Here is a 27,173-nt window from a genome sequence, read left to right on the forward strand (position 1 = left end):
TGTCAGCCTCATCGCCTCTAGAATTGCCACCTTCTTTTCCTACTCGACCCTCCGTGTACATCCATTCTCATGGTGAGACCTTTCACTGGCTGTGGGTGTTCTGATGGCCCTGGCAGCACACTTAACAATCTGGACCTGCCCCAATCCCTGATCGTTCACATCGACTTATATGTAATTGACATGTGGTATATTCTATGCATGGCAATGTTATGATCCGATATGGATGTTGACATTGTTAATGGGTCCTGCTGATGTTGGGTAATGTGTGTTACATTGGATTGCCCTGATAATCGTATCAGTGTCCTATTTCATCCTCTGACTGTGCAGGTGTATTTCAGTGACCAGTTACATGTGTCCCCTCCTCTATGCTGTTGTCTGAGCAGTATGACATTTGGGATGTTGCCTTGTTACCCAGGCACAGGATAGACCCTGACATATGCAGCATGGGTGTGTCCTTAGTGCTGTGTCGCTCCTATTGTTGTTTACTTTGGCTGAGGTTTGTGACAACTATGGGCATTGACATTTGAGTGTACTGGGGCCTTTGTCTTGTTTCTGGGGATTGTTGCAGATGTCATCCTCAACCCTCTAATTTAGGTGTGTATGATCCATGGGGAGGTTACTGCCATTGGCATCTTGAGCTGCACACAGATCAGAGGTGGTAGTGGCAACTGTTGTCGCAGTTACATTGCAGTTGTCGGTTTGGCTAGAGGATTGCTAATAGGGCCCTAATTAATGTAGGAGGTATGTTGGCTGACAAGTGCCAGGATGTAAGTTTGACGTAGTGGCCTTCCCTCCTGGCGTGGCTTTCCCTTTGCTCCATCGTTGGCATGACAGCATGCCCCCATGGGACTGTTGTTGGTGTAGTGTAATGGTGTGCCCCAGCTTCTGTCTGTGCAGGCCATGCCCCAATGCTGTGCCCCTTTACCCATGCCACTCCATGTATATGATGACTTCCATGCATTTTGTGGTTGGTATCCCCCCCGCTTGCAGTTAACATTTGTGCATTTTAATTCCCCATGCAACTTACCCTGCATGTGCGTTGTCTCCTGGTAGTCTGTGCTGTCCTGTCCTTAAATCCCTGTGACGATCTCATCAGGGATGACGGCTGTGACCATCTCCTCCATGTGGTCCAGGGCCTCCTGGTGTGCTGGACTCCCACCTCCAGTCTGCAGTGCTGCCTTCCTGTTCCTGGCCATCTTTTCCTTGGTCCTGCGCTTGCAGTCATGCCAGCGTTTCTTGCACTCGATGACTGTTCTGCGTACTTCAGCTTCACTGTTAATCTTGTCGACAATTTGTTGCCATATAGCCTCTCTCCTACTGATTGGCAACTTTGATGTGACAAACAGTTGGTGCTGGTGTTCCGTCACCTCTTTAACCAGAATTTCCTGCTCCTCTGCACTAAAGCGAACTTTCTTTTCTTCTTAAAAGTGTCCTGGTTCTTGTGTGGGTCCTCCTGGCTGGTTCCTGGTCTGCTGTCATCTTCCTGGGGTCTGTAGTGGCATCTGGGATCCATTTTGGCTCTCCTCTGGTGAAATGGCTGTGTTCGCTGTGTTTTTTTACGCTATTGCGTAAAAAAAAAACAGCGCATATCCGGTTTGCGGTGTCGTAAATCGACCCACAGTCATTTCCGCCGCATTAAAGTTGTTTTCCTTTACGACTTGACGCCGCGGTGTGCGTCAAAAATAATGACTCCCACGTGTTGTTTGCGCCGCCGTGCATCAAAGTATAAATCTGACGCCCGTACGGCGCACCAGCGCCGGCAGTAATATTTTTGACGCAAAACTGCGCCGGCGCAGTTTTGCGTCAAAAAGTATACATATGGGCCTCAGTGTTACCAAAAATAAAGATACTTTATTTTTGGGACACAAGGCCAAAAATATCTTAGAGGCAATACTCCTTCTGGAGGTAAGTATTATACACAATATATACACTACTAACCAAAATCAGGTAGGTACACCGTCATAAAATAGTGCAAACAGTGAAAAACACAATAGATTTCAATGGGCCTAGGAGCAACACAAACCATATACTAAAACAGTGGAATGCTAATGTCGGATTCCCCCCTAGGCAAGTGTAGTGTGTAGAAGGGCGCTGGGAGTGTAAAAAAACACCAAAGGCAAGTAAAGTACCCCACCCCAGAGCCTAGGAAAACAGGAGTAAAGTACAACAAGTTTCCTCAGAACACACTAGAAGTTGTGGTAAAGGATTATGCAAAAAACAAGCAAGACAGCAAGAGACCAACAATGGATTCCTGGACCTGAAGACCTGTGGAGAGAGTCCAGATCCAGAAGTCAAAGAAAAGTCCAGGAAGAACAGGAGCCCCTGCCAACCTGGATGATGGTACAAAAGTGGATTCTCCGGTTAGAAGAAAAGTACAGAAAAGAACCAGAGAAGACAACTGCGGGTTCCTGCTTGGTGCACGAGATGTCCCTCACTGAGTCATTGGATGCAAGCTGGTTTTCATCGCAGGATTCCACTAACAAGCCTTGGCTCACGGAAGGACCTGTTTTGTGGCAAAGAGGCGCTGCCCGGGCCCAAGAGGGACCTGGGGGTCTCGACCTGGACTGAGGAGACAGAGGGGGCTCTCAGCACTTTAGAAAGCCCTCAGAAGATGAGGCAGCACCCACAGGAGCCCCAGGACACGGGGACAAAGGAGTTGCAAATTGCAGTTGTTGGTGCACTACACAAAGGGATCCCACGCTGCTGGAGAACAACTCAGGGAGCTGAGCGTCGCAGGATAGAACGCTGGGGACCCGGGCTACACTGTGCATGAAGGACTTTTGGAAGAAGTGCACAGAAGCCCAAGGAGCTGCAGAAGACGCGATGCACAGGGGTACTATCTGGCATGGGGAAGCAAGCCCTTACCTCCACCAAATTTGGACAGCTGGATCTTTGGACACTCAGGATCACTTCGGCCCACCACCTGTGTTCCAGGGATCAGGTTCATTGACAGGAGAGGAGTCCCAGAGTACCGGTCGTCGTTGCCTGCTGAAGCAGGGAAGTCACTCCACTGGAGATTCCTTCAGGTCTTGTGGTGCCGAATGAAGACAGGTAGTCCTCAGAGCTTGCACAACCTGGAAATTGATGCAGTTGCTGGCTGGAGCTGAAGTTGCAGGGTTACAGTAGCTTTCTTGGATACTTTGTTGCAGTTACAGAGTTCCTGGAGCAGTCTGCGGCTGATCCGACAGTAAGAAGCCGAAGCAGAGGATGCAGAGGAGTCTTGGAGAAGACTTGCAAACCGAATCTGAGGAAACACCCAGAGGAGAGACCCTAAATAGCCCTGAGTGGGGGACTGGGTGCCTACCCAGGTATGCACCTATCAGGAGGGGTCTCTGACATCACCTTCTGGCACTGGCCACTCAGATGCTCCCAGAGGGTCCCCACACCTTGGAATCCAAAATGGCTAACACAAGGGACACTCTGGAGGAGCTCTGGACACCACCTCTAGGGTGGTGATGGACAGGGGAGTGGTCACTCCCCTTTCCCTTGTCCTGTTTTGCCCCAGAGCAGGGACTGGTATAGACTCGATTATGCAAGGAGGGCACCGTTTGTGCCCTTCAAAGCATTTTCAGAGACTCTGGGAGGATACACCTCCCATGCCTGTAACACCTATTTCCAATGGGAGAGGTTGTAACACCCCTGTCTGTGAGGTGGCAGCAGCTGGGGCTGCAGTGGAAACCTCAGAGAGCTGCTTTGGTAGTACTGGGGGTCCATGGTGGAGCCCCCAGGGTGCATGGAATTGGCCCCCAATACCAAAATGGGATTGGGGGTACAATTTCTCAATCTTAGACACCTCAAATGGCCATATTCGGGGTTACCATTGTGAAGCTACATATATGTGTTGATATATATGTAGTGCATGCTTATAATGATGTCCCCGCACTCACAAAGTCCGGGAAATTGGTCCTGGACAACATGGGGGCACCTTTGCTAGTACAAGGTGTAGGAGGCTGGCCTGGCTTGTAGTGGGTACCAGAGGTACTTACACCTTGTGCCAGGTCCAGTTCTCCCTTATTAGTGTAGAAGAGGTGTTTCTAGCAGCTTAGGCTGGTAGAAGGTAGCTATGGCAAAGCAGCTTAGGCTGAACTAGGAGACATGTAAAACTCCTACTATACCACTGGTGTCATATGCACAATATCACAAGAAAACACAATACACAGAAGTACTAAAAATAAAGGTACTTTATTTTTATGACAATATGCCAAACGTATCTCAGTGAGTACCCTCAGTATGAGGATGCCAAATATACACAAGATATATGTACACAAACCAAACTTAGGTAAGTAATAGCAAGAAAAGTACTGTAAACAGTGTAGAATCACAATAGGTTGCAATAGAAACACATAGGTATAGGGGCAACACAAACCATATACTCCAAAAGTGGAATGCGAACCACAAATGGAACCCAAACCTATGTGAGCTTGTAGAGGGTCGCTGGGACTGTAAGAAAACAGTGAGGGTTAGAAAAATAGCCCACCCCAAGACTAGAGAGACAAGAGTAAAGTGCACCTACTACCCCCAGAGAGCACAGAAGTCGTGATAGGGGGATTCTGCAGGAAGAACAAACACCAGCAATGCAAAAACAGTGGATTTCTGGACCTGAGTACCTGTAAGACAAGGGGACCAAGTCCAATAGTCGCAACAGTGTTGAGAGTGGGCAGGAGCCCAGGAAATGCCAGCTGAGGGTGCAAGGAGGCTGCCACTGGATGGAAGAAGCTTGGAGTTCTGCAAGAAAGAAGAGAGCTAGGGACTTCTCCTTTGAAAGACGGATGTCTCACATCGTGATGAAGCTTGCAGAGGTGTTCCCACGCTGAAAGACCACAAACAAGCCTTGCTAGCAGTAAGGGTTGCGGTAGAGGTTTTTGGTTGCTGCTGTGGCCCAGGAGGGATCAGGATGTCGCCACTTGGAGGAGGAGACAGAGGGGTGCCCAGCAACTGAGGGAGCCCTCAAAGAAGCAGGCAGCACCCGCAAAAGTACCTGAACAGGCACTTGGAAGGAAAGTGAACCGGAGTCCACAAAAAGTCACAAAAGGGACTCCCACGACGCCAGAGGACAACTCAGAAGGTTGTGCACTGCCAGAAGGAGTGCCAGGGACCCAGGCTTGGCTGTGCATGAAGGAAATCCTGGAAGAGTGCACAGGAGCCGGAGCAGCTGCAAATCACGCGGTACCCAGCAATGCAGTCTAGCGTGGGGAGGCAAGGACTTATCTCCACCAAACTTGGACTGAAGAATCACTGGACTGTGGGAGTCACTGGGACAGAGTTGCTGAGTTCCAGGGACCACGCTTGTGAGGCTGAGAGGGGACGCAGAGGACCGGTGATGCAGTCTTTGGATGCCTGTGTTAGCAGGGGGAAGATTCCATCAACCCACGGGAGATTTCTTCAGAGCTCCTGGTGCAGGGTGAAGGCAGGCTACCCCCAGAGCATGCACCACCTGGAAACAGTCAAGAAAGCCGGCAGGATGAGGCGATACAAGGTTGCTAGTAGTCGTCTTGCTACTTTCTTGCGGTTTTGCAGGCGTCCTGAGCAGTCAGCGGTCGATCCTTTGGTAGAAGGTGAAGAGGGAGATGCAGAGGAGCTCTTGCATACCTTATCTAAAGAATTCCCCAAAAGCAGAGACCCTAAATAGCCAGAAAAGGAGGTTTGGCTACCAAGGAAGGAGGATTGGCTACCAAGAGAGGTAAGAGCCTATCAGAAGGAGCCTCTGGCGTCACCTGCTGACACTGGCCACTCAGAGCAGTCCAGTGTGCCCCCAGCACCTCTAAATCCAAGATGGCAGAGGTCTGGGACACACTGGAGGAGCTCTGGGCACCTCGCCTGGGAGGTGCAGGTCAGGGGAGTGGTCACTCCCCTTTCCTTTGTCCAGTTTCGCGCCAGAGCAGGGCTGGGGGATCCCTGAACCGGTGTAGACTGGCTTATGCAGAGATGGGCACCATCTGTGCCCATCAAAGCATATCCAGAGGCTGGGGGTGGCTACTCCTGCCCAGCCCTCACACCTATTTCCAAAGGGAGAAGGTGTTACACCCTCTCTCAGAGGATGTCCTTTGTTCTGCCTTCCTGGGCCAGGGCTGCCTGGACCCCAGGAGGGCAGAAACCTGTCTGAGGGGTTGGCAGCAGCAGCAGCTGCAGTGGAGGCCCCCGGAAAGGCAGTTTGGCAGTACCCGGGTACTATGCTAGAGACCCGGGGGATCATGGAATTGTCCCCTCAATGCCAGAATGGCATTGGGGTGACAATTCCATGATCTTAGACATGTTACATGGCCATGTTCGGAGTTACCATTGTGACGCTACACATAGGTAGTGACCTATGTATAGTGCATGCATGTAATAGTGTCCCCGCACTCACAAAGTCCGGGGAATTTGCTCTGAACGATGTGGGGGCACCTTGGCTAGTGCCAGGGTGCCCACACACTAAGTAACTTTGCACCCAACCTTCACCAGGTCAAGGTTAGACATATAGGTGACTTATAAGTTACTTAAGTGCAGTGGTAAATGGCTGTGAAATAACGTGGACGTTATTTCACTCAGGCTGCACTGGAAGACCTGTGTAAGAATTGTCAGAGCTCCCTATGGGTGGCAAAAGAAATGCTGCAGCCCATAGGGATCTCCTTGAACCCCAGTACCCTGGGTACCTCAGTACCATATACTAGAGAATTATATGGGTGTACCAGTATGCCAATGTGAATTGGTAAATTTAGTCACTAGCCTGTTAGTGACAAATTTGGAAAGCATAACCACTGAGGTTCTGGTTAGCAGAGCCTCAGTGAGACAGTTAGGCATCACACAGAGAACACATACAGGGCACATACTTATGAGCACTGGGGCCCTGCCTAGCAGGGTCCCAGTGACACACAGACTAAAACAACATATATACAGTGAAATATGGGGGTAACATGACAAGCAAGATGGTACTTTGCTACACAAGGGTGCCCTCACACACAGTAACTTTGCACCTAGCCAATCTGAATTGGAATATGGAGTTACTAGACTATAATGACAAATGTGGTAAACAGAGAGAGCATAAGCACTGGAGTTCTGGTTAGCAGAACTCAAGTGACACAGCCAAGCATACTGACAACACAGTAAAACGTAAACTTCGCACTTGTATAGCGCACTACTCACCCGTTAGGGTCTCAAGGTGCTGTACGCATACCGCTGTGGAACCTCTCCTGGCTTTTCCCTGTGAGGCGCCCACTCCTGGGCAACCCCCAGGGTGAAGCCAGGCATATAAGTGCTGTCAGGGCCGTTGTGGAGATTAAGCAAGCTATTGCCCAGGGTTACAGAGTGGAAACCATTAATTAGATTAGGCACCAAGGCGAGAATTATCTGGTCCAAGGGAATTGAACCCTGTTCCCGGGCCAGATCTCTTCATCAGGGTCTGCCGCTCTAAGGATCTCCTGGAACTCCACTGCCCTGGGTACGTAGGTACCATATACTAGGGACTTATGAGGAGGGTCCAGTGTGCCAATCTAGATTGGAATATGGAGGCACTAGTCTATATTGACAAATTTGGAAACAGAGAGAGCATAAGCACTGGAATTCTGGTTAGCAGACCTCCAGTGACACAGTCAAGTATACTGACAATACAGTAAAACACACTGACATATAGGCCACAAACTATGAGCACTGGGGTCCTCCCAGGATCCCCGTGAGGCAGTAAAAACACACTGACGAACAGGTAGAAATTGGGGGTAACAATGCCAAGAAAGATGGTACTTCCTACAAGCGCTATGTATGTGCAAATACAGTAAGTTTATGGGTCTCCTTCCACATCGTAATCGCAGTCTGTAGGATCGGATGCGTGGCCACTGCATGAGCCAAAGTGTCTAAATATACCGGCACGTATAAAGACCTACAGCCAATGAGGCGTCTCTCGTGCAGGACCAATCCCAGAGCCATGTTCGGGGCACAAAGATAGGAGGCTAATTGTGACAGATGAAATTCACGACTATAAAATCACATATGAGGGAGCCACATGCCCCCTACAGCAATGCTCGGCCAAAGCCTGGGAGCGCCTACTCCATAAATACATGCCTTAGTGTCAGTGCCAATGGCTGCAATGAGTAGCCAGGGGACTCGTTGGGGTAGCATGGCAAAAAGGTAGTTAAAACCAGGGGCAACGACCTGCAGCTTCTTGTACCTTTTGTGCCCCACCACTTCACAAAAAAATCTAATAAAACAACCTCTTCCTCCAAAACCCCAAAGTAAACCACCCCTCCCTCCAAAAGTCCAAATAACACATAACACTAACTATAAAATAAACACAACCACTATATTTACATGCATTCCACACATGCATTACACACACATGCGTTACACATGTAAAATAAAAATTGGCACTTACCCACGGGCTGCACATCCTCCTCTGTGTTCTTCTGCTCTCCAGTAGGGGAAGAGCTTCCCTAACCAACCCAGACGCTGCTCTCATGCTGATTAACCGCATGAGAGCAGTGCCTGGATTGTATGTAGTGGCATGGCCAGACACTCCTTCAGGCCCTAGAGGCTTATGCTTGTGCTTGGTCTCCACCCAGCTGTCTTAACATAGCTGAGTGGAGTGCTTCAAAGTGAGCATGTCACTTTGGCAGGTGCAAAATAAGCCAGCCAAAGTGGAGTGTCCAGTCCAGGTAATGCGCCAGTCCTCTGCTGCCAGCAGCAGAGGACACGCCCAGAATGTCTGCGGGTTGATGCGCGCAGCTCCAGTATAAATAAAATGGGCAATTCATTATTTTCTTTGCCCTTACTTTTTTTTCCTGCACGGCTTGCAGCAGGCAGGGTGGTGATGCTCCCCTGCCCTCGAGAAGAAACCGCTGCTGGCCACAATCATCTTAGTTATTTACACGTTTCCCTAGAAGGTTAGATGCAGGTGCAACCATTTTGAAAAATCCCATTTAGTACAGGGTAGCAGCAGGAGGATGTTATCCTCAACCATGCGGGAGAGGCCCCTATTAATACAAACACCAAGGTATCAGAGTCTCTCTGGGACCCAGCGCATAATGTGACCCATATATGCTGGCCCTGGTGATAACCCTGGACATGGGAAGCACCGCACACTTTGCCCAGTTGATCTTGTAGCCTGACAGTCTGGAAAAATCTTTGAGGATGGAGATTGCCACTGCAGTGCAAGATTCAGGGTAAAATAGTTGAAGCAGGATGACATCAACATAAAGCAGGGCCTTGACCCTTTCCACCACAGTGGATATGCCTTTTATCCTCCCTGTAGAGGTGTAATGCTGCTACAAGACCCTCCAAAGCTAAGAGAAAAAGAAGTGGGAAGATGGAGCACCCCTTATACTTGCCACAGCCTATCCTAAAAGGGGCACACTGAAAACCTCCACAGAAAACCTCTGCAGTAGGGAGCTCAAATATTAGGTGAACCTTCCTCAGGAAGTTCTCCCACAGACACATGTGAGACATGACATGAAATAGATACTGCCATTCAACCTGATTAAAGGCTTTCTCTGCTTTTAAGGAGAGCTAACCGTTCTGTCAAGTTTTTCTTTGCCATAAGAGGTGTGCCAGTGTCCAGTCTAGTGTCAGAGGTGGTTTCAGGAGCTGCAGCCTGGGACAAATGCCAATTGGGACTCGTGTACCAGTTGCGGGATCACCCTACTCAGACTTGTCATAATTTTCAGTTCTATGCTGAGCGGGTAGATCAGATGGTAGATAGTGCGGTCCAGGTGGTTCTTCATGTCTTTAGGCAAAAGGGTTATAATGGCCTTATTAGAGATGGTGCCTAGAGAGCCAACCTCCATGGCTTTCTGATATGCCCGCATCAGTTGTCAGAATAAATGGGCATTTCCCACCTTATAAAACTCCCCAGGAAAGCCGTCATCACCCTTTGTATGTCACCAGAGCTACTATGGTCTCTGCTACCTCGTCTTCAGTGATGTTGTCAGATAGAAGGTCGCAGTCTTCCATAGTGAGAACAGGCAGATGTAGATGGACCAAAAAGGAGTCTATTTGAGCAGGGATTTCAGTGCAGTCTGATGTGTAAAGGGCAGAGGAGTAGGTGGCACAGCAGTGTACTATGTCCAAAGAATATGCTCCCGCTGGATCCCATATGGCTGGAATGGCCATTTGGGACTCCTGTTGCTTCAGCTTTGTAGCCAGAAGCCTTCCAGCCTTTTCACCATAGTCATCTCTATGCCAATGAAGTTTGACCAGGGCTTTCTCAGCCACCTCAGTGAAAAATTAATGAACTAATTTTCGCCACCTCCAGATTTCATTTCAGATCTGTGGTGTGAGGGATAGTGTATTGCCTTATAAAATCATGGATCGTAGATTTAAGCTCTTCAAGGGCCGCCCTTTGCGCTTTGTGATTGCTGACTCCTACATCATCTGGCCCCTCAACATAACCTTACCCATAGCTTATAAAGATCTTTCGAAGATTACAGACCCTTCAGTGTCCAATATGTGTCTGAATGTGATCCAGAAGGCATTCTTAGTCTGCTGGAAATCTATAGGCACAAGCCTTAATGTGTCATCCGGCTGGTGAGTACCCCAACATCCCTAGGTCTGGCCCGAGGTTCACCAGTCTGTTTTAAGAGAGGCCAGCGTCAAGGATCTAGCTAGTCACATGGAACAGTAATAGATCATGTGCAAGGTAATAGTCAATGCATGACTGAGAGCCATGAGGGCAGGACAAAAAATGTGTAGTCCCTATCTGGATGAAGTAGTTGCTCTATGTCAACAAAGGCATGGTCATCTAGGAGATCGCTGAGTAAAGCCCGGTAATTGTGGTTGTGTGCATCTGATCGCTTCAATACTGCTGAGTAGCTGTCTCTGGCCACTTAATTCTTTCACAGCGACTTGTTTACATCATATGAGAATCTTGCACATAAATCTGCTTGCCTTCACCTGACCATCTGTGTCTCAGTTGATACAGCCCTTTTTGGTTCTCGCCTTGATTGCTGAAATTCTCTATGTTTTGGTCATAGATTTCTATCAGACTCTTTACACTCCTATGGGATTATGTGGTGAATGCACCAATCTACAAACATCTGAAACAAATACATAGTTATCCAGAGGGCTCTCATACATTTATAAACGATAATGTCTCTGCAGGGAGTTTGTGGACGATTATTCACTCCCTTCTGCTACATTAGTACTGTGAGAGTTCCTGTGCTATAACAGCGGTGGATCCAGTGATCCATGGTGCCCCAGTACATTTGTGAAGTGATGGTTCCTTCACCTCAAAAAGTGGTTGCTGGACATTACTCTGCTAAGGGAAGTTTCATGAAAGTTTTTGCTTTTTTTCTCCCAGTCTTTGCTGACTCTCTCTGCATGACCTTAGGACTCTGGGCATTTCCCCACTGTCTGGCAGTGGGAAAGTGGGTGTGCCCGTCCTACCTATGAAAGGAAGGGTAGGGCAAGGGGCATGGTTGAAGTGTTGTACCCAGGAGGGCCCTGTAAAACATGTATACCACATTCCCTGGGCGGGTAGAGCCCTGGCTACTAGGGGGTGTGCACTGGGTGTGCCACCACGAGGCCAACTCTGAGGCGCCTTACACCTTCCCCTGAGGGCCCCCGATGGTATTGCTGAAGGTAGGCGGAGGGGAGGGCGAGTATAAAAAGGTGTACCCTGTCCGGGAAAGGGAGCACCCCCTTGTAGGTGTCCCCTATCTAAAGGGGGGGGGGCACTCGCACCCATAAGGGTGGGCCAGTCCTCTACTAGTGGCCGTGGGCCACGGGCACTGTCCCCCTCTATGGGCATGGTGGAAGTCTGCGTGCCTGTCCTCCCCTGGAGGGGAGGTGGTGCTGACCAATGTGTGGGGGTCCTGCCATGGCATAGCCCAGGGTGTGCACAGAGGTCATGGGGCCTTCAGAGGTACTGAGCCTGGCATACAAGGCCAGTGGGTACACATTTACATGATGGGGATGTCATGTATGTTGCGCCTGGCACAGCCTGCCAATAGGGGCACCGTTGTTGGGGGTTGCCAGAATATATAGTGAGCCAAGCCCTGGGGGCCTCTCCGTGCCCATGTACACGTGGGAGTTCTGGCATAGCTGGTTTTGAGGTGCCTACTTGCACCAGGGCATCATATGCTTAAATGAGACTGGCACAACTTGCCAGTGTGTGCCTACTTTCACATGGGGTTGCCAAGTGACGACTAGTATCACTCACCTAGGCACGCAACACGCACCCTGGTGGATTTCCTATGTAGGTACGGGAGCTGGCATCACTTGCCAGGGTGTGCACGTTTGCACAAGCGTACCCTAATATAGGAACTGAGCCTGATAGAGCAGGCCAGTATTGGCGCATGTGCACCTTCATTGTGGCTTTAATGAAAGTGCTCCACATGCCCCTGCAGGCATGGAGTGTGCCAGAGCATATTTGCCCCAGGCAGTGCTGAATACCCATGCATGTTCACACTACCTATGAGAACTGCTCTGCCCATAAGGTAACATGGGAGAATGAGCCTTATTAAGTCTAGCTGCAATAGTGGATTGCAGAGGAGACGCCTCATGATGTTTAATATCGATAGTTTCAGGATGACAAACCCCTTCTGATGGTAAAGGTGGTTTTGTCATTGATGCCCTAGAAATGCTACTTCTGGGAAGTGGGTATTTCTATGTTCTGTGGTGGTTCTGATGTGTTATAAATTAGGCTTCATTCCACGGGATATGGGGGTAGAGCACATCTGTGAATTCCCCAAGTGACTGCTGTAATACGTGAGCATTCAGAATGACAGATCACTGACATTTGGGGCCTGGATAGATAGATTAGGGGGGGAGATTTTTTACAATTAGCCTTTCTGAGCCAGAGTACGGCCCCACTAAAGATAAAGATATGTATTCCAGAGCCTCAGGGCAGACAGGGAGGACATTTCGGAGAGACATCTGTGGTTCAAAGGAGACCCCTTTGAACCACCCCCAACTTCAAAGGAACCATCTAGTGCAACTATGGGTACTCAACGTCTGCAAGGCAGAGTAGCCTTTACGGCTACACTGGACTGGTGCTGCTGGACTGCGTGGGCACACTTCCAGAGGAATCTGCTCTGCCCAGGAGAATAACTGTCCAAGGAGGGTATCCGCACTCCTCTTCCTGCTTAGAGACTAGCCTAGGGCTGATTGCCTGCTGCTGTATAGCATCCCGAAGGGTAACTTTCCAAGGGCAGGTTGGCTTGCCCCTTGTTCCCTGAGGAGATCTCAGGGACATCAAAGTCCTCTTGAGAGGTGCTTACATCGACAAGCGGTAATATCTGGAGAGTGGTGCGCTCTGCTGCGTCTATATTGTATGTTTCACTTCACCTGGCAGCAGCGGTGTTAGCGTGGCCTAAGTATTGTGTATGGAGACCGGAATTGCCTGGTGCAGAGCTTGCCAAGGACTGTCTGCACTTCAGGTGAGTGGCCCTTTATCATGGGGACAACTGCACGGTGAAACATCTTGTTGTTGTGAACAGGAACACCTGGTGCAGAACCCCACAGGGCCGGCTATTATCAAGTTTGTCACATTTCTCTTGTGTGAGCCTCGGCTGCATGCTCATTGTGTGTGGTGCCCTGTTCATTGGTTGCAACCCTCGGAGGTGGGGTTGCAACCTGAGTTGTGCTATACTTGGCCTCCCATGGAATGGCTGAACTTGCGTCAAAATGTGTTACCAGGGAGTCTTGTGTGACTACAAGTCATTGTGACTAGACAGTGTGCCTTATTCCAGAGAGGTACGGAAACCAAGCTGCAAGTGTGACCGGATTGTCTAGTGCGACTCAAGTCATTGTGTGCTAGATGTTGTGCCTCCCAGAGAGGTGCGGTTGAGAGTCTGGGATTGTCTGATGCTGTTTAAGTCATCATGCGCCAGACTGATGCCTCTGTCCGAGGAGGTACCACCTTGGGAGCTGACTTGTGAATGAAGGTATGGGCAGGGTGACTCTGATCATCGGCCCCCTGATGTTTTGCCTCCTTTTTGTGGAGGTACAGCTCTGAGCACATTTCATGTGGGATCATAACCGTCTGGGGCACCTTGAGTTTTTGTGCTCCAGATGCGGCGTCTCCTTGTACAGGAGTTGCGAGCCTAGTAACTTGTTGTGTGCAACTGGAAGTGTTGAGGGTGACTCACATCAACAAGCCCTGATGGCACCTCTCTGTTTCGCAGGTGCTGGAATCAGTAACTATTTGGTAAAATTGAACTGTCCAGCCGGGCTGGGCACCTTGGTGTCTAACAGTGGCCCGTGTGACCCTGTACCTCTGTTTTGCAGAACTCTGAGTGAACCTCTTCTGGGAAACCTGAATGTCTCCTCCTTAATTGTTTACCGGCTGTGGTCTTTCCTTTCCCTCACCTTGCCCCCAGAACCATGATAGTTGTGACTTAGCCATGAGCGGCCCAGTAACCAGGGAAAGGTTGATGCAATCTTTGGTTTATGGAGGGGAGGAAAAGCCGAAGCTGGTTGGTGGATGAAGAGTGGTTTGGGACCCAGGGTGCTTGCAAATGCAGTGGCATCCATTATCCGGATTTCAGGGCACTGTATTAGGGTGCTGGGAGTGAGTGTGTAAGAGTGAGTATGTTCATGTGCAGACTGACACAAGTGGCACCACACGACGGTGCAGAGTGGATGTACGGAAGCAAGTGCGGATGAATGCGAAGGCAGTACCGCGGTGCTGCTGGTCACGATTATCCTGTGAGGGAGTTCTTACAGTTGACATTAGTTCTCACCTTTTGCAATTACCAGTGCAGACCTATTGGCTTTGCTAATGTTTTTTACCAATGGTGTTTCACTTAAGTAAAGGTGCTGTTAACCATTGGTGTAAAAATGCACAAAAGCATAATGATGCATATGAGGGCTTGTATCATGAAGCAGCTGCAATTTTGTTTTTTGTTTTCTTTTACCAGTGCAAGAAAGCGCTTGCCCACCAAGTTAGGGAGCGGCCTGACAGCAAATTGCAGCTGCAGGACCTTCCAAAAATGTAAACAAATAGAACAAGACTGGGAGGGGAAGCAACTGTGGAGTGCACGGGGAGGGGAAGGATTAAATTAAGTGCTGACTAGCAGCAGGTGCATAGAAAATTGAGAAGGATAGAAGGCAGTGGGAGAAGTAACAGCAAAGCGGGGGGAGACTGGAAAACAATATATTAGCAAAGAAAAAAGTAGCTCCGTAGCTCTAAGCAGTGGAAGCAAACAAGTTGCATAAAGAAGCTATGCTCCGGAGGAGGAACAAATACAAAAAGAAGAAGGTGTTGAATAAATTACGACTTTGGCTTAGCTCTATAAGGTGTGCTTTTCCACCCATAGGTATATTTTACAATGAAACACACATTCATGTGAAGCTCACTTAAAGAGCAAATCCTATTCAGGCAAAAACAATTGTTTTGCCACTGACTTAATCAACCAAAATGTTAGGATGTGGACAGTTGATAATCTGCAATAAACTCAAATATGTAAAGACACATAGGCCCTCATTATGACCCTGGCGGCCCATGGACTGCCAAGGCTGCTGTGGCAGTCTCACTGCCATGGGACCGGTGGTGCAGACCGCAATATTATGACCGCAGCAGTTTGGCCACTGCCAAACCGCCACGTCCTAGCCCGTCCCGCCGCTTTACCGAGGCCTGCCGGGCTGGAGGTTTCCACCTGCAGCCCGGCGGGAGTCGGAAAACCGCTGAGGTTATTCCAACTAGGGATATTGCCAGCATTTTCCTGCAGGTCTCACCACCACAAAATGCTTGTGGAAAGGTATCAGGACGACAGGAACTTGCATTCCTGTCGCCAGGATACCCCCAAACACCGCCGCACACATGCATGCATGCATCCACGCACACAATCACACACAGACACCCCCTCACTCACACACGCACTCACAACATTCTCCCACATATACACGCATACATACCAAAACACATCACACACACGCATACACTCACCATCCCCCACACCCTCCCTTCAACCACATACATACATACACAACCCCCACCTACCCCTCACTCATCTTCACACATCCAAATGCCTCGCCCCATCATACCTCACCGCACACACACACACACACAATATACACATACACCCACCTGCACGCACTCACTCACACCCCCCTTATCCCTTACACATTCACCCATCCACACAACCCACCCCTTCCACATGCATACACATGCATCACCACATTTGCACACAAACACACATGCACGCATGCACAATTACTCCCATTCCCTCCCCCACATTCATGACGCGCATACACACACACACACACACCCATTCACGCACTCCCACCCTTTACTCTTGCGGACAACACTTACCTCGTCCGATGGGGTGCTTCTCCGTGAGGGGACGGGACCCGGCGCTCCCACCACTGGCACCGCCACGCCAGGAAAAGACCGCCACACAGAATTACTGGCTGGAATTTTGTGGGTGGTCTTTTTCTGACGTGGTGGTGTCAGAAGTGGAACTGCCTTAGTGCCGCTGACCGCCGTAGTGAATGCCGCCAGATATCCGACCACCGGCAGTGCGGATATCCAGTGGCAATCATAATATGGCGGTTGCTGGCAGTTTTCTGCCGGCTGCTGCGGTCTTGGAAAAAGACTGCCGCAGTCATAATGAGGGCCATTCTTTTTAAATTACCGTGAACTGTTCTCATGGCATAAAATATTTCTTTTGTGATACCAATAGCAGACATAATGATGAATGAAGTGCACCCCAAGTGACAAAGAACACCACATAAAAACCAACACAGTCAAAGAATAGCTGTTATTCCTATAATCTCTGGTATATCACAAAAAAAGACAGCCTCCTTATACAGTTTCAGCACATTTATTGATAAAGTAACTCTTCTTCATTTAAATCATGAAAGATAAGGTCTGTCTTTTTGGTTGTCGACATGTTTCGATCCTAAAGAAGGACACCAGGGTCTCATCGGGACAAACAGTGACCTTGGGAACAAATAAGGAGAGAGATATTGTGGATTGAAATAGGTGCCAAGAGTTTTTAAAAGAGTAATAAAAACCATAATGAATGAGGAGTATTTTACGTCTTGGTTGTTTAGAATCTGGTTCGGATAAAAAAAGACCGCATCATGTCTATGTAAACAGGCGTCTGGAATAAAAAATAACTACAATTAGTAATAGCATAAATATATATAATGAAAGAGAACCTTTCTCCCACTGGGGCGTTGCTTACCCAATTTTGTATCATCGTATCCGTTTCTATCTGATGCTAAATATTGAAATAAGTATGGCTTAAGGAGCAAAAATGACTGTTCATTGTAAACGTGGCTTTAAACAACTTAGATAAGTTCCTACGATGAGGAGCGCTGTCAATCACAGAGCCTCCAGATCAAAGAGAATAAATGAGAAAGAACCATGGCTGTTTTCCTAAAGTAAACACTGATGTAGGCAAGCACGGTATTTGCACTCGCCTGGGGGCAATTTTCATTTAGCACAGAAGAGAGGCTGTAAAAGCAAGCATGTGCCTGAGCCAGCGTGCTATGTAATGGAAAAACTCCTGAGGTTGTACCGTGGAGGAACCCATCTAGTAGTTTCAAAAAAGTTTTATGTGGAGGGGGAGGAAAAAATAGATTAACACAATTGGAAACAATATATAAATTATCATAAATTAATAATAAAAGAATATTTTTGGAAAAAGTCCAAGCAAAGATACGAGCTCTATATGCTCTCAGGTCAAGAGTGCAGGATAACATCTTGACGATACATCAGCATAGGCAGAGAAGAGTTTGCCACTATTGGCTTCACCATTTCTCAGCATGCACAATGCTAGAGTTACTTTCTAGTAGGAGCAATATGCGCCATGCCAGCGAGCTTTGAATTGAAAAACGTTCCAAAGGCTCTGTCATGGTGGAACCATTTGGTAGATTCCAAAAGCGGAGAGTGAAGGAGTGGAAATAGTTTAAATTTTTTAGAAAAAACAGTGCAAGGATTAAAACCCTGTAAGTACTGCCCTCGAGAGTACAGGATTAAGATCATGGAGTTACATCAGAAGCAGAAGGGGAAGGCCTGCCACTATAAGCTTCAGCATCTGTCAGCATGTACAATACTAGGAAGGAGATCATTCAAGCTGCAAAATGAACAAGGTAACTGCTTTTAAAGTCTAAAGCTCATAAACACAGAATTGTACTGATAGTACTGACCCCAGGAGGCAGGCTGCTACTTGCTGTTTCATTTGTTTGTGTATGGAAAAATTTAAAATGACCTATATAGTTGGAAATGCCGAGACAAGGCCTTCATGTGCTAAACCAGATGCTAACAGAATGACTGAAAGGAAGGGTGTCAGTTAGGCTATAATAGAAATGAACCTATAGCTATAAATATAATTAAATAATGCAATCCAGTCAAACAATTCAGAAGGTAAAAATAAGGGACAAAAGATAAATCATAGACAATCAAAGTGAATGTCTTCTATGCAGGACCATGTTACAATAATTTCCAAAGTAATTCATTTCGGAATGTAGTATACTTCCTCCATTCTTCCATGGGATTCAGACCTTTTCTTATAGAATCACACTTGTCTATCCATTTACATTCCAGTCTCTGCCAGTTCAAAGCATTGTCACCCCCTCTAGAGGATGGAGAATCTTCTCAATTACTTGCCATCTGATGTCTTCTGATGTGTTTTGTTGTTCCTGGTAATGCTGGACCATTTGTGCCATTTCAAAGCAGAATCTGATGCAACTCCTGTGCTGGCTGATTCTTCTTATCTGTTAAGGCGTCTGTCCAAGATAAATGAGGTTGCAAGGACACCAAATACAATACATTACATTGGTAGAGGCACAGTAAGTGTGATGCCTCTAAGTAACCTGAATATTTCCATGCATAAACAATTTCATATTTGAACTACATTGGCAAGCAACACAGTTTCCACATTTGTCATGCCCTCAACAGGATCCACACCCAATAAGGAAGGCAATGTCAAGTCATATTTTTGAATTCTGATATCTGCATGCACTAAATGGTCATTGAGGTTTCTACCCTTCTTGTAAGAGAAGAGTGGAGTATCTCAGAAATGATCCATAATCCTGAGAATAGACCAATGTTTCTTAATAATTTTAACAATTGTATTTGTCTGTGGACAAAATGTAGTCACCCACACAATCTTATCCATTGGGGGCCTTTCTCGAGTCTGTAGGATTGTCTCCCTTGGGTTGTACCATGCCCTTTTGAAAGAGTTCTCAATTAGTCGTCTAGGGTAGCCTCCCGCTTGTAATTTTTAGCTAATTATAGCCCAGTCTCTGAAGTAGTCCTTCTTCAGGGTACAATTCCTACGAAGGCAAAGGAATTGAACAAATGGTAGCCCATCTTTTAGAGCCCTGTGTCAGGCATAATGTATGCAAGGGAGGCATTCCCCTTTTAGGGGGGGCGAAAAAATGGCGCAAGGCAATCTAAAAGATTTCCTTGCGTCATTTTGTTTTTGCCACTTTTAAGGCCTGCTCAGAGCAGGGGTTAAAAGGGGCATACCATTACTTTTAATGGGCCCCTATGCACTCTGCAGGTATAGTGCCAAAATGTTAGCACTACTCCTGCAAAGTACGTCAATGGCACACAAAAAATGACACTATTGCTCCCTACCCTGTGCCATGTTCCGTCACAGTAGGTGGGGGGCACATCCTAACATTTTAGATGATTAAGTCAGTAGCAAACTTGTTTTTTTGCCTGAATGGGATTTGTTCTTTAAGTAAGCTTCACATGAATGTGTGTTTCGTTGTAAATTATACCCAGATTCACGTGAACATTCTGGGTTGCTCTTATATGTAGGCCTGCAAAACACTATTCAATGTGCAACTTACCTACAAGCATTTCTGTTTGGGTTACTAACAATCCCATAAATAGATCATAAATAATCATAGATTTTAAGTTAAAAGTATTTATTACTATAGGAACAACCTGTTTCTCAGTACATCTAAAACAACTACAAACAATATTATTAAATCAGCAAGAAGGCATGTTATGAATAACGAGAATAAAAGGAACATTTCCAGCACAAATGTCATTAAAATGTTATTTAGAACCTGACACCCTAACAACTCATTTTGTACACTATACCTATAGAGCATGGGAGGCAGAGCAACTTGCAGTCTTGATTTCTTAGATCAAAGAGATGCACTGCATACCGTGTTAACAGCAAAGACTGTCTTTATCAGTGTAGGCGTGAAGATAGTGTTCCCTGCAAAGGGCAAAAAAACACTGCGGTAGCAGTCAGTCTTCCTTCCAGATTCAGTGTTATCAGCTTCAGGCAAGATGTAGCATCTTTGAAGTGCAAAGTGTGCTGGCAGTAGGTGAGACCATCTCTGACAGAATCTTGTGCGGTACTCTGGTCGAAGGATCTCTCCTGGCAAGTGGTTGCCCATATATATTAAACCTCATCAGAAACTGGAATTTCTGACATATGTTTATAAATGTCTGACATAGAATATGTGCATCAAGGTCTAAGTCATAGACAGTTCTCTATGAACACATAAGGTAAAAGGAAGTCAATTCAGGCTACACTATTTTTGTTAGATGCCTGTATGTGTTTCTAATCAACCTTGACATAATAGAAAATAGACATTTGGTCCAGACAAATGTTGAATTCATGGTGGTATTTCTGTCATCGATCGAAGGGCTTGACTCTTTTACAGTTCTTAGAAAGATAAGGTCAGAAGACATCTGTGTCTAATTTCAGATATGACTATGATTCTGCATAAAACAGGAAAAAATAGCGGCTTCCATTGTTTGAGAGGGAAGATGGAGGCCTCCATTAATCAAGATTCAGTTGAGGCCTATATAAGATGGAGTCGAACCTTAGGGATTTTGGGGGTCATTCATACCCTGGCGGTCATAGACCGCCAGGGTAGGTGACGGAGGAAGCACCGCCAACAGGCTGGCGGTGCTTCCGGGGGCATTCTGACCGCGGCGGTAAAGCCGCGGTCAGAAAAGGGAAGCCGGCGGTTTCCCGCCGGCTTCCCGCTGCCCCAGGGAATCCTCCACGGCGGCGCTGCAAGCAGCGCCGCCATGGGGATTCCGACCCCCTTCCCGCCAGCCTGGTTCTGGCATTTTTCACCGCCAGAACCTGGCTGGTGGGAACGGGTGTCGTGGGGCCCCCTAACAGGGCCCCACATTGATTTTCAGTGTCTGCGTGGCAGACACTGAAAATCGCGACGGGTGCAACTGCACCCGTCGCACACCAGCAACTCCGCCGGCTCCATTCGGAGCTGGCTTCCTCGTTGCTGGTGCTTTATCGCTGAGCGGGCGGGCGGCCTTTTGGCGGTCGCCCGCCCGCCCAGCGGGAAAGTCAGAATCACCGCGGCAGTCATTTGACCGCGCAGCGGTGTTCTGGCGGGGGAACTTTGGCGGGCGGCCTCCGCCGCCCGCCGAAGTTAGAATGACCCCCTTTATGTCAAAAGAAAAGTACAAAATTGGGTTATTGGTTGCAAGGGGCGGAGCCCCACTCAAATAATAAACACAATCATTTCTGAGTGAAAAACAAAGGTCACTAAATAAACCTTGCTTAACCCTTTAGTAGCTTGGCACAAAAACAATAAGACAACTTAGAGGTACTGTGTAAATTATTCATGCAACACTCAAACAGTAATAAAGTGTAAACACAACACTAGAAAGAATCCCAAGCCAATTTAGAAAAATAGAGTAATATTGAATACATAAAATGACATCAAAATGACAAATTCAGTAGAATGGGAGATATGAGTTTTTATAGTTTTATAAGAAAATAGGGCAAATAAAGCACAAAGTGGTTATCTGGTCGGGCTGGACCGGGAGAAAGTCATGTCAACTGTAATGATGTGCAATGGATACAAAGGCCAGGTTAGTCCTGCTGAAGAGTTACCGTCTCATGCCTGCCAGAGTGCTGTTTGCATTAGTATGGGTGTCGAGGAGGTCGTTGTTGGCGTGAGGAGCAGGATGGGCATCATGTATGGTCACTGTTGTGGTGCAAAGTGCCTATCATCGCTAGAGGTTCAAGTTAGCGGTTGTTGTGGGCTGTCACTGCCTGTGCAAAGTGCAGGCCTTGCGATGGTGGTCATTGCTAACGGTCGCTGTTGGCACAAAAAGCAGGTCCCGCTTGAGCTTCATGTTAGCGGTCATGGCAGGCGGTCGATGTGTGCCAGAAAGAGGTATATTCGTGGTCACAAGAAGCACAAAACTTCTATATCTTCCCCTTGGTGATCAGTTCTCACTCCAGTAGAGGCCAGCACCAGGGCTCAAGCAGGTCCAGGCAGGTCGAGTTGGTGCTGGTCAGCTGGGCAGTTGCAGGGAGGCCTCTGGGAGCCTGTTGTGCCACTGGAGCTCAAACAGGGGTCAGCCAACTGACTTTGGGATCACTCTGGAGAGCATGACCTCAAATAGGCAGATCCAATCTTCCACATTCAGATAGCAGGGTTGTCCTTCTTCTGAATCTTCCAAAGGTCTAAGAATGTTGTGATGAGAGGTTCTGAAAGTCCCACTTATATACCTAGTACCAACATTTGTGTGGTGGAATTCCCAGCTCTGGTCAGCTCTTCCCCTTAATCTGGTCCTGGCTCACAAACTGTCTAAGGTGACAGTGGCAAGAACAAAAAACATGGTGTCAGGGTCCTTTTTGTGTGTTGCAGGTAGGGCCCTTTGACGTATGATCAGGGCTGGGTACAGCTCCTTCCCAGCCATCCTGTCTGGATAACCCACTTTCCTCATAACTAGGCCACCTTTATCTCAATGTCTGGAAGCATTACGCACAGGAGAGCCATTCTCAGTCATGTGACCCAGGACACTGGCAGAAAGACACAGTTTGTTTGAGCAGAAAATTTCAACTTTCTAAAAGTGGCATTTAAAGAGTAGTAAGTTAACATTTGGCTTTACCATTGAAGAGTATTTTTAATTACAATCCATTTGACAGTAGACAGCATACCTTTAATTGGTCCCAAACTGAAGTTCATACTTAAGTGTAATAAGGCAGCCCAGTGTTAGTCTATGAGAGTGATAATGTTACAGAAACTACTATAGTAGTTTGTCACTGCCAGGACATGTAAATTTTAAACCCACATGTCTTACTTTTTAAATACCGGGCCACTCTAGTGGGTGGTACAATCAGTGCTGCAATCTACTAGTCACATTTAGTCCACAGTTCACTAGTACAAGTGAATGAAATACACCAATCAGGTGCAGGCCTATTTAATCAGGTTTTCATGTTATTGCACAAGCTCTTTATCGTTGTGTAACGGGGAAAAGTGCACAGTCCTGAAAGCCAGCAAAAATGGGTTCAGCATGTCTTAGTTAGACTCTTGCTCTAGGCAAGACTGCTGGTTTAGAGATGATAGTAATTATGTTTGTAGGTGACTAGGCCAATCCTACAACAAGTGCTGTCAGCCCAACCCTCCTGGCTCACAATCAGTACCTCACCAAAAACCCAAACAGTAAAAGGTGATTTCTGGCAGCCTTTTCACATGGACTTAAGAGTGCGACATTTCAGGGGAGTCATGGTTAAACGGAGATTCCCCTTTTCTCACATGAGCAAGAGGTCTCAGTCACACGCAGGTAATGAAGGAGCTGCAGTAAAGTTTTCAGTAGGTTTTATTAACAAGACTGCAATCTACTGTAAAATGCATAGGCTGCAATGATTAGGATAATGAACAATACAAGAAACAGAATTGTTAAATTGAGAGTCATGAATATAAAGACCCCCACCATCTTGCAATAACATGAAGTGTGAAATAGGCCCTAATACCCATGGATGATTAACCTAATCTCTAACTTAAAGAGAGCTATGTATGATAAACCTAATCTGCCAGGACCATGTTTATGAGAAGAGACCCCCAACTCTTGTTGCCGTGGAATGAGGTCTCTAGATCAGGCTCCTTGGGGACACAAAGGCTGGGTCTTCATCAAGGTGGCATGTAGCATAGATAGCATAGATAGCATTGACGGCATCTGGTAGGAATCCCTCTGATAATCTTGTCTGCATGAGATATATATATACAGATCTTGTAGTACCCCTGACGCAGGTATGTTCCCAAACAATAGATAAGAAGGTATGCGTGGGGCGGCAATTATATAAACAATTCCCTCGAAAAGTACATTATGTTCCTGTCCCACGTAAGTGGGAAAGGGACATAATCTTAATACCTACCTATATCACTTTTCTTTGAGGCTGATAGTGGCACCTTCACAGAGCGGCACTGATAAAGTGTAATAAAAAACATCTTCCTAACTATAAACATAGTAGCCATCTTGGAAGAAATAATTAAATAAATACGCTAAAACAAAGCAGGCTAAGTTGGTTAAAAGTCACTAGGTGATGGGGTCACAGGCACTTGAGCCCAAGCTAAAATGCTCTGAACTAAAACAAACTAAAATATTATTAAAATACCTTTAAAATCTAAATAAAAACTAGTTAATAAGAGCTAAGACATACAAAGAGACAAAATGTCGACCATGACAAACACAGCAGGCCAAAGCTAATTCGATCCAAAGGAAATCTGTGGCATGACTTTGAAATTTTAGAAGAAAGCCAATGGTCAAATTCATCTAACAATAGTCATTTTCTTGAAAAATGTCTCCGAAGTCATCAAAAGGAGGAGCATCCAGGAATGAATCCACATAGTCTGATGTCAGATCGATGACAGGATTGGCAGACGGATCCCCAGAGCAGTAGTGACACTAGCATCAGCGCAGGATCACCCGCGAGGACAGCACCATCCAAAGTGCCTGAAGGAGTCAGATAATCCACCAAGGGCGTCCCGTAAGTGGCCTTGCAAATCAGCTGCAGTCTCATGGGGCACGATTGTGAATGAACCCTCATCGGGAACATTAGCAGTTCTTGGTCCACAGGAGGCACTGGCGGAACAGCAAGGCACTCCGAAGGGAGATGTTCGAAGAGGCACCAAGTGCAATCAAAGACTGGTTGCACACACCATAAAAATGGTCGGAATAACAGTGACCAATCATGCTCCAATTTTTCCAGCAACGGAGCATCAAAGAACTGTACCATGCGATCACGGCACAGCTGGGGTGGTGGTGGTAGTTCCATTACTCTGCTTTGCTGTGAAGGCCCAACCACTGCGTATCATGAACAGCAGCAGCAGTATCCTGCCGATCAATGGCAAAGTCACAGGAAAGCCGTCAAACACACTTGAAAACAGTGAATGGATGGCTGATGAATCTGAAGACAGTCTGGAAGATGGACACGAATCCAGACCCAACAGCCTTAAAGAAGTGCACAATCCCTGTAGTGCCTGAAGTGTTTAATATTCTGGATACCAGCTCTCCAAAGTGCTTGGGGAAGTTGGTATCTGATAGGGATTGTATCTCGGCTGATGATCTTGCTAACTGGAGAGCGTACGTCTCTCTAGCCAATGTCAACGCAACTTGTTTCTGTAACAGTATCGCCTTTAGTCTACTCAGTTTGTCATAATTTACATTAGTAGTGTCAATGTGGGGCCTCATTTCTGCTACTCTTATCTCTTGTGGAGGGGAATAAAAGTTATAATCTTGGAGACTGAAATTACGTAGTCAATTCCTGGTCTCATACCGCAACAGCTCTGCTCGTTCAGGACCACATAACTTCCATTTGAAAGTATATGAAATGGTGGACGAATCAAAGGGATGGGAGTGCCCTTCAAAAAACAGGACAAATTTGCAACCATCTCATTGCAAAGGCCATGAAGGGACACCTGTTTGCAAATCATTGAATGTCTAACAGTAGTCTCACAATCGCGTCCCCTGAGAAAGATTTCTGTTTCGCAGTTCAGACATTTATATTCAAAGGGCAACTTCCAAACTTCTTTAATATGGCTATCGCCTACCCACTCGTATCTGCCCGCGGCAAGATGTTTCAAGCATTTAAAAAAATAAGAAAGGTGGAAATGGGCAGATTTATAATGCTGTGTAAGAGCCATACTATTGATAGACTCTGCAACTGTGAAAGGTAACTTTTCTAACTTTTCTGTCTGAAACATGGTAAAACGTGTTTCCCTTTTAGCCATTGTCTGTTGTCCCCTGGATAAATTAAAAGCAGAAAACTGGTCACCACTGTTAATGTAGTTCCATGGAACGCGGCCATTTTTCAGAATCTGTAGTGTCCAACCCTACTGCATGATGGAGCACAGTTGACTTTGTCCATGATGTAAAAAGGACATGTCATTCTGAATGATGTCTATCACAGATGACACTATGGGGCATATTTAAAAGCCCCTAGCGCCACCAGAGCCTCACTTTTCGTGACGTTCTGGTGGTGCACTGCCCTGCGCCATATTTACAAGGTGGCATAAAGCCACTTTTTGTGGCTTAACTCCTCCTTGTAAATATGGCCCCTTCACACGCAGCCAATATCTAATGCTACCCCAGGGGTGGTGTTAACAAGGTGCAACGAGGAGGAATACTTTTATTCCTCCTCATTTTTTAGCTTTTTGTATGTGTGTTACGTTCTGCAGCACGCATAGAAAGAGCAAAATGCCAGAAATTATTGTTTATGTGCAGGAAGGTGTCCCTGCCTGCAAATAAACAATCATTTCAAAATGACGCTTTGGCACTTCTGTGTGTGCTGCATTCTGCAGTACACACAGAAGTGCCAAATTGCCATTAGTGATTGTTTAGGTGCAGGAAGGGACACCTTCCCGCACATAAACAATCAAAGCCCTCAACACAGACATCCTTTCACGATGGTGCAAGGATGCCTGTGTTGCCACTAGGCAGCTCAATTTAGCCCAGCGCAGGGGGCAACGCAGGGGTGTGCCGTATTCTAATAAATACGGCACATCCCAGCATTTCTAAAGTGACGCAGCATGATGCTGTCAATTTTCAGGGCAGCACCGCGCTGCGCTACGTTTTAGTAAATCTGGCCCTAAATTATTAAGGGAGTATATTCTGTTGGACAGAGTATTCACACCATTATCGACAACAGCTAAAGCCTTTTCCAAATTTTCCTTATCATTCTCATTACATATGGCATACAGGAATCTCTTAGAACAGGGCTTTCTGGGACCTAGCAAGAAATCTTGTAAGTCTGTCGTCAGATGGTGTATTAAGGCGTTCTTTAACTGCTACTAAGGTGTTAATCTGTAACCATTGTTGGCACAGTTTACCCACACTGTATGTGGTAACTATACCTGAGTGTTGACCCGAGACAAAGCAAGGGTCTTCACAGCTAATCTTGAAACCCTGTGAAGAATTAACAAAACATGCCTGACACCCGTTTCTGTCTATTGCACTCAATAACCACCCACCTGGACTGGAAAGTGAAGAATTGTAGGTACCACCCTGAACCGTCGCTTCTAAT

Source organism: Pleurodeles waltl, chromosome 10 (genome assembly GCF_031143425.1).
Source record: "Pleurodeles waltl isolate 20211129_DDA chromosome 10, aPleWal1.hap1.20221129, whole genome shotgun sequence".
Taxonomy (NCBI): domain Eukaryota; kingdom Metazoa; phylum Chordata; class Amphibia; order Caudata; family Salamandridae; genus Pleurodeles; species Pleurodeles waltl.